The following is an 8,450-nucleotide window of genomic DNA, read 5'->3' on the forward strand; positions in this document are numbered from 1 at the left end:
TGAGAGGATAATCATGCAAGCAGAGAATGAGCTGTTTGACTGTGTTGAAATTATGCTATTTGGTATTCCTCTAATTTGTCACATGACTTGATACACTGAAAAACTCCCATATTGTCTTTATGCTCTGGGTCCATGACAATTGCTTTTCCTGCAGCAGACAATGATTTGTAAAGTGACTTTTCTCATTCCCAAACCACCCCAAATTTTGCAAATCAGTTTCAACGAATTTGAAGTGGTTTAGAAATAACCTTGGCTCAGGGACTGGTACTGTTGTGGGGCTCTTGCTGCCATGACAGCTAGCTGGGGGAAGATAGCTAGTTCTAAATTACTCTATTTTTACATTAATATTTCTTTTAGAGCAAAACACCAGTAGAAGCAGTATTATTTCTATTCCTTGTTCTGGAACAGGACTGGTTCCTAGGAACCACAGCTTTTTATCATCTGAACATAGGCATCCCTGATCATTTCATATGGAAGTATATCCACTGCCTCCCCAGTCCCAAACCCTGGTCTCACTGTGTGGGTGCAGGGAGCAATCCCTTTTCTCCTCTGTGCTAGGTACTACCAGCAGAAATATATCACACTTTGCAACAGAGAGCCTTGTGTGGCTAAAACCTACAGCCGAGTATCGTAGAATGGTTTGAGTTGGAAAGGACCTTAAAAATCATCTGGTTCCAACCCCCCGCCACGGGCAGAGGAAAGGGGACAATCTGTCCCTGGGTGGGCTTGACCCTCCAGTCTTTCTGTTACCAGGTGAATGTGCTAAAGAATTGAATGACAGAAATTACCTAGTTAAAATTATCTTTGTTAGTAAAAAATATTTTCTTTCCTAAAATAAAATTACCTTCCTAAAAACATTGATTCCAAGTAGCAGAGAGGTCACATAGACCAAGGTGGTCATTTTAATGATATTAACAATGGCTGAAAAAGATAAGACTAGAAGTTCTCATTTCCTAGGAACCCATAAGCTGGCTATGAAATGGTGATTACTGCTGTTCACTGTAGCCCAGTGCTAGATTTGAATCCACTGTGCAGAATTTCAAGCTGCAATACTTGGCTTACATACTTATGTATGTAATACTGATACTCAAAACCACAGGTGTTCAAGCTCAGAGGGGTTGAAGAGCATCTTTGGGTGAAGCTCTACAATATATGTAGATCCAGAGTTGTCCCATCCCTGTCCAGTTCTGTTCAACCACATTCTGTTTTGAAGGGTACAGAAATACTGAACAGGAACAACTAAAGAAAGGTCCTCTCAGCTGCTATTATAGTCCCTTTGATACTCTTTTTACATTTTGACTGCTCATTGCCACCTACAGTGTAGGCTTGATTTTGCAGCACACTAGAGATGGCAGCAACAGAGGAAGCAGAGGTCCTATCTGTCCTATACCAATACCAGGTGCGACATTGCACTGGATGCTGAGCACTTCCTCATCTGCAAACAGACCAGCTTAGACTGACAACTATGGCACCACTGGATATAGGATTAGATACATATCCAAAGCTCTTGCTTCCATAGTAAGGACCCAAATTTCAGTGTCTTCTAAGTGCTTCGAGGACCCAAGCATTAATGTGTCTTGGCTATTTCACTGGGTTCTTCACACTTTGGGAGATCAATTGTGCAATTTTAAGGTTTTCGGAGAAATTGTAAAACTGATCTAAAGGCTCACTTAAAAATTTTGAAAGGGGTATCCAACAGCTTATAGGAGATGGGGTGGGAGGAGGTGTCAGGAAGAGGGGAAGGGAAAAGGTAAACAAATCAGGAGATGCACAAGAACAAACTATATTCCAAGCACACACAATAGAAAATGCAGGCCACTGCCAGGAGACTAATAATTCATATTGTTCCTATGCACCGACCTCTTCTAAGAAAACAGAAGAATTTAAAGCAGCATAAGTCATAACTGTACACATTCTGGAAGCAAAGCTGAAAGTGCTGTCAGGAAAAATCACCCTTCTTGTTACAGAGCCCTTAACACGTTCCCTTCCCCTTCCACCTGGGCAGCAGAGCTCACACCTGCAGAAGCAGGGGGAGAGGGCGAATGCGTTCCTGCAATGCAGTCAGTCCTCACCACAGCAGAAGGACGGACATTAAATCTGAGTCTGAATGTGGCAGGATAGATGTGCATTACTGGAAAAGCCCCTGTAGCACAACAAACATGGGCACCTGGGTGGGCACAGCAGATTTCTGGAGAGCATGTGAACAGAGCAAGCATTATATCCAAGGGAGTTCCCAGAAGTCAAGGTGCAGGTCACATGCTCCTTCCCCTCCCACAATCAATGCACTGCTTTAGGTACTGCCCTCCAAAAAGCCGGGAACTAAGGAAATCGTCCTCAGTGTTTTTTCAAAGATCACAAACTTCACCCCTTTCGCATGCTCCAGATGACTGTAGCAGATACACAGAACAACAGATTCACCGAACAACAGATTCACCGAAATACCCACAGCTAGATCAACAGATACGGTAGGTGTGTACAGGGTTTATTTTCTCTTGATCTTCATATAGCTATGTTCTTATACATGTACTCTGCATTATACTTCTCCTTTTGTGCTGTTCAATACCTGCCCTTTGCCCCGGTGAAATGAAAGTCATTCATTTTGCACACCCTTTTTTACCAGTTTTGTTTGGACACTTTTTCTGGCCAGTTTATACACTGATTAGGTCTGATCTGCACAGATAAACAAGATCGCAAAACCTGCCCCCAGAATTCCCAATGGAGGATATTCTTGCCTGCTCTAGCTTTGCATTTGGCCCATTTGTCACAGTCATTGCAGGGCTGAGGTAGTGCCAGTGCTATGAGCAATGAGCTAAATATTCTTCAGTGCTGATGAAAATCCTAAGAAATTCACTGAAATCAATGGAGATATTCCAGATGAGGGAGGTATATGGCTCAACAAAAATGATGGAGTAAAAAACACCCACGGATACAGAAGATGTTGTCCAGATGGTTAAGCTAGCCTGGTGTCTGTCATGAACCCATCCCTTGACATCCATGCAAAAACTTTTCGCACTGCAGCATTAGCCCATGACACTTATCTCCCTGTCACCGGCCCAGAACTGCTGACTTTGTTGGCTCATGCTGACTTCCACTAGGTCAAGGCTTAACCACTGATATTACTTAGAAAACACGTCTGGGCAAAGGTTCAGCAATGGTACCCCAAGTGCCACGGCTAGAGAGCTGCAGTGAACCCCACCAGCAGGGTCAGAAGAAATGCTTAAGGCAGGAAAACTGGGGCTGACCCCCTGCACTGGGACAGGGTGAAGGATAAACCAGCAAAATAAGTAAAAGGTTCCTTTCATCTCACAGTATTATTTTGGTGTTACAGCTTCTCTGTCCTCAGCAGCATTTACTTTGGTGTAACTGAAATGAAGATGTCATCCAGGAGAACGAGAGGGCTCTGAGACCAGCTGAAATAAGAGGAAACACTGCTATACTCCACCAGCTCCCAGTGGGACAGGTCAGCACAAATACCCCCAAAGTAGAAACAAGTCACTGTTCAGAGCTACACAGATTTTCACAATGACTTTAAATTAACTAAACTTTCCAGCAGTTGAGAATTTGGCCAATAACCTTGGCTGGAGCTGAGCTGACCTGTGTCAAGCTGGAATCCTGACTTACAACAAGTCATCTACAAGTCTTCAACAGAGTGCTGGACCCACCTGCGCTGAGTGTGACAGGTAAGCTGCTGATGGCATAAATTGAAGCAAGTAGCTCCAAACAGAAAACAGAGATTTGGCTGCAGCTGCAAAAGAAAGGATTCACTGAGGTAGACGTTTAACCATCAGCCTGCTTTGGACAAGTGCACCTGGACTAAAGAGGTTAGCTGGAGGGCTCTCACATTTCTTCAGAGAGCAAACATCTGCATGCAATGTGAACACTTTGGTCAGATTTGTCTACCAGAACATTAATCCAGCATGACAAAAAAAATTAAAAGCCCAAGTCACCAGCCATGGGGCTGCTGAAACCAGGCCCTTTGGCTACTTCAAGGAGTTTACTAGGTATGTATAAATAAACATGGAAGACTCCAGTACTGCAGCAGTTTAACGAAGTGCTAGAATCCATTCTGAAATGTTTATGAGGTGAAAATAAGTAAGCAGCCTCTACAAAACCAACTGACATTTTTCAATTTATGAGGCTTCCTGTCTTGCAACATCTATTATTTTACATGAAGATTTTAATTTAAAAACTGCCTTTCTGAGCTCTGCAGATGGGAAGGATGCTGAGATTCTGGGCTGACATCCCAGCAACCACAGTAGATAGCCTGGTATTCACAGTTGAGTTTTCTAATAAGGCAGTGCACATTTCTAAAATGTCACTGCACAAGTGGCCATTGGTGAAGTTATTTTTAAGGCAGTGATTCAGGAAGACACTTAGACTTGTTGTGCCTGTTCCTGAATCGGCAGACATGCATTCCTTGAACTATCTTAAGACCCTGCTGTGAAGAGAGACTTTAATGGCAAAGACAGATACAGGATCACTTACTAGAAAACATTCTTAGCACTTGATTTTCTTCTCTTTGTACTGATGTCAAATAGGAAAAAAAAAATTTAAATATTCAAGGAGTTAGTGCAGGATAAAGGCAGAGTGAAGCCTGAACTGAGCCATATAAAGCAGCTTCTTCCTTAGAGCAGTGGCATTTTCCACTGATAATGTGCACTAGAATAGAAGGAAACAACCAGGTATACCACCCCTATCAGCGAAAGGTCCTTCATCTCCCTTTCAAGCATCACATACCCAGGGATAGCTTTGAGGCAGGTGCATTACAAGTGCAGCCTGGTTGGTGGGTGTCACGAACAGTGTTTATACAGTCAGGCAGTGATCCGAAAGGCATTTCCAAATAATCACTTCTGTTCCTTACTTCAAGATTCTGAAAGGCACATGCCTTCATTCCATCATCCCTGAATTCATTTCTCTGGGAATCTGACCCATCTCTTTGGGTTTTGCCTCTATTTCTCTTCCTTGACCATTTTCAAAATTTGATTTAAGGCTCATGGAAGTTGCTACTGTGGGGGATTGATTCCCTTTTTCCTACCAGAGCTGTGCTTAGCTGCTGCTAAGTCTTTAACAAAGATGCCCATGAAGGTCAAAACATTTATGTTCCCTATGTGTGAGGTAGAAAATTTAAGGCGCCTGCTTTTAACTTCACATCTCTAGCTAAATAGAAGGTCACACTGCTGCTGCCTGCACTTCTTTATGCCCAAACCAGATAGCAATGCTGAGCAACCCAGGGCAGAAATGAGAATGGTATGCCTTTGTTAACATATTGCTTTGTGATTTCAGTGGGGCAGCTAAAGCCCAAGGTGTAATCAAAGTGTCACCTGGGTCCTGAGGTTGCAAGCAGAAGTCACAAGCACTGAGGCATGGAAGATGACCCCTAAGGGTCATAACCAAGGGATGTTCAGAGTGTACTGCAGTACAAAGGCAAAACCTAACCAAATAAAATATGTTTCTGAAGTTAACATGTCCACAACCTTCACCGAAGAAGGTTAATTCACTTTGGACAGTTACATGAGCATGATCTGAACCTGGGATGATGGCGTTTCAGATGAGACTGCTGCCTTTCCTGAACCTCCACCTATCAGGAATGACCACAGCTCATACACAAGGGGTGGCTGCACAAGGAATTTGCATGGTGCCAGCATGGACCTGGCTGTCAGGAACATTATACTGTGAGACTACATTAAAAGGGATTTCTTGGTCTCCAAGAAGGCTCTATGAAGAAAGCCTAATCTTCTGAGGCTCATGCTACTAAGTAAATTAAGAGAGCAGAGCTTAGAACAGCATTGCCCAGCAAAGAGCCTGTGCATGTTAATACACTGTAACTACCACCACAAAGCTAAGGAATTCCTTTTTTCTCACAACTGAATCTTCTCCAATTATTTCTACTGCCTACTTCTTGTATTACCATGGTACTTCTCAACTTTGTCCCTGAATTGAGACCCTGGTGAGTTGGACCCCCCTGTGACAATTCCATGGCATTGGTGGATAAGGAAAGAGGGGCCAGCACCATCTAGCTGGACTTGTGCAAGGCATTTGACATTGTTCCACATGGCATCCTTGCATCTAAATTGAAGAGGCATGGATTTGACAGAAGGACCACTCAGTGGATAAGGAATTGGTTGGTTGGTCACACTCAGAGAATTGTGGTCAACAGCTCAATGTCCAAGTGGAGATCAATGATGAGTCTGAGTGGTGACTTCATAGCAGCCTTCCAATATCTAAAGGGGGCCTAGAAGGATACCGAACAGAGACTGTTCATTAGGGACTGTAATGATAGGACAAGGGAAACTTTAATGGGGAAGTTTAGGTTAGATATAAGGAAGAAGTTCTTTACAGTGAGGGTGGTGAGGCACTGGAATGAGTTGCCCAAGGATGTTGTGAATGCTCCATCCCTGGCAGAGTTCAAGGCGAGGTTGGACAGAGCCTTGGGCAACATGGTCTAGTGTGAGGTGTCCCTGCCCATGGCGGGGGGGTTGGAAGTAGATGATCTTGAGGTCCTTTCCAACCCTAATCATTCTGTGATTCTATGATTTTATGAGTGGCGTTCCTCAGGGGTCAGTACTGGATGGGGCTTTGAGCAACCTGCTCTAGTGGAAGGTGTCACTGCATGTGGCAGTGGGGGTGAAATTAGATAATCTTTCAGGTCCCTTCCAACCCAAACCATTCTATGAATCTACAAAAGCAGTCATAGTTTTTGCCAGCTGTGCTAACCAGAATAAAATAAAGTTAAATCTGTAAAACTCTGCTAGCTTCCTATTTGTCCAATGTTCTAAAAGCTTAACATGTTAAATTTTAATACTGAACCTTGAGGTATCTGCTGTTATCCCTTAAGACACACTGAAGATCATTTTATGTCTTTTTTTTCCACTACTCAGTATTTTGTCATTCTTTCCTGACTACTCAACTTCTGTAAGAACATTTTGTGACCGACTTTGTCATAGTAATGGGGGTGCTGTAAATAAATCATATCAGATAGACCTCCTTTAATTATTCAAAGACAAGACATTTCATTGTCATTTATAGAAGAAAACGCTTTAAAATTTGCTCTGGTGACTCTCTCATCTGTGCAAGTGTAAACTTTGACTGTCCTTTACTATGGAAAACAAGAACTCAGAAACAGTGAAACTGTAGCTTGTTACATATTCTTCATACTCATGGAAATGACTACAGGAGACATGAACTTTGGTGAATGAAGACACATGTCACACCTACACTCAAATATTACGTGTGTAGGGTCACATTTGGTACTACAAGAATGCAGCAGCTGCAGAGGAACAGAACTCCCTCCACACCCCTGCCTGTGCTTTGCCACCCTACACATTTTTTCTTGGATAATTTATATCCTACTTTTTTATCCTATGTAAAATGAGTTTCTTGTCTCCCCATATCCCTGCTTCTACTGCACTTCAGTGCAGTTTGTCTTTCTTCTATTCTCCCAAGAAATTTAACAGAAAGAGACTGGAGAGTTAACAACAAAAATAACACTCTGAAAGGTAAGCAATAGCTGCAGGGACAGTGTAAAGGAAGATATTAGGACTATTTTCATTCCTTTTCTACTAACTGAAATCTCCTATTTCGGTTGATATTTTTTTCTTTTATATCAGGGAAAAATTATCATCATTATCTGGAGGAATAATGTCTCCTGGCACACTTCAAAATTCCCCCTTACTGGTAAGCTAGGATTGAAATGTCCCAGTGAAAGCTGCTAAGAGCTGACAGCTGCCTCTTAGGAACTTCTGAGAATCCTGTCTCTAACAAAGATATCCACTACCTTTACAGCTGGAAAGGTTAAACTGACTCAGCAAAGGAGCTATTATTCTGGAACAGATTTAACAGGATCAGAGAAGAGTTGTCTCAGGAGCCCCCAGTTATCATCACTGGGGCAGAAGGTGCTTTATCTTGTGGCAAGGTAGTGGATGTGCTGCCATACAGTCCCTCCTCCTCCTCCATCCGGATGTTGCTACATCTGCCTGACAATTCTACACTGACAATCTAAGTGCCACAGAAGCCACTGGGACCCTTTCATGAAGAACTATCTGGAAAAAGGAATTTCTGATCTATGAGAAATTCCAACATTTTGAAATTTGTTTTTCTTCCAAATATAAATGAGAAGCCAAAATTCCATGGGCCGTGTGGAATGGATCTCCCAGACAGGAACAGGGGGAAGGAATGGAGAAGATTAAGAAACTTTATTTTGAAAGAAAAAGAGAAAAGAAAAAAAAAAAAAAAAAAAATCCTGCTGTTGCTTTTTTGTTGAACTTTGCTACTTAATTTCAGTGAGGACCAAACCAGACCCCAGAGAAAAACCACAAAGTCTGCAGCTCACCAGGAATCTGGGAGAGATATATGAAAAAGAATCAAGTAACTGATGATTGGTCAAGGTTGATAGAAGCACTCTGATAAACAGGTTGTTTTCAAATTGGTCATACATTTTAAACAATTCACAT

The sequence above is a fragment of the Nestor notabilis genome, unplaced genomic scaffold (assembly GCF_000696875.1).
Source record: "Nestor notabilis isolate BGI_N333 unplaced genomic scaffold, ASM69687v1 scaffold6987, whole genome shotgun sequence".
Taxonomy (NCBI): domain Eukaryota; kingdom Metazoa; phylum Chordata; class Aves; order Psittaciformes; family Psittacidae; genus Nestor; species Nestor notabilis.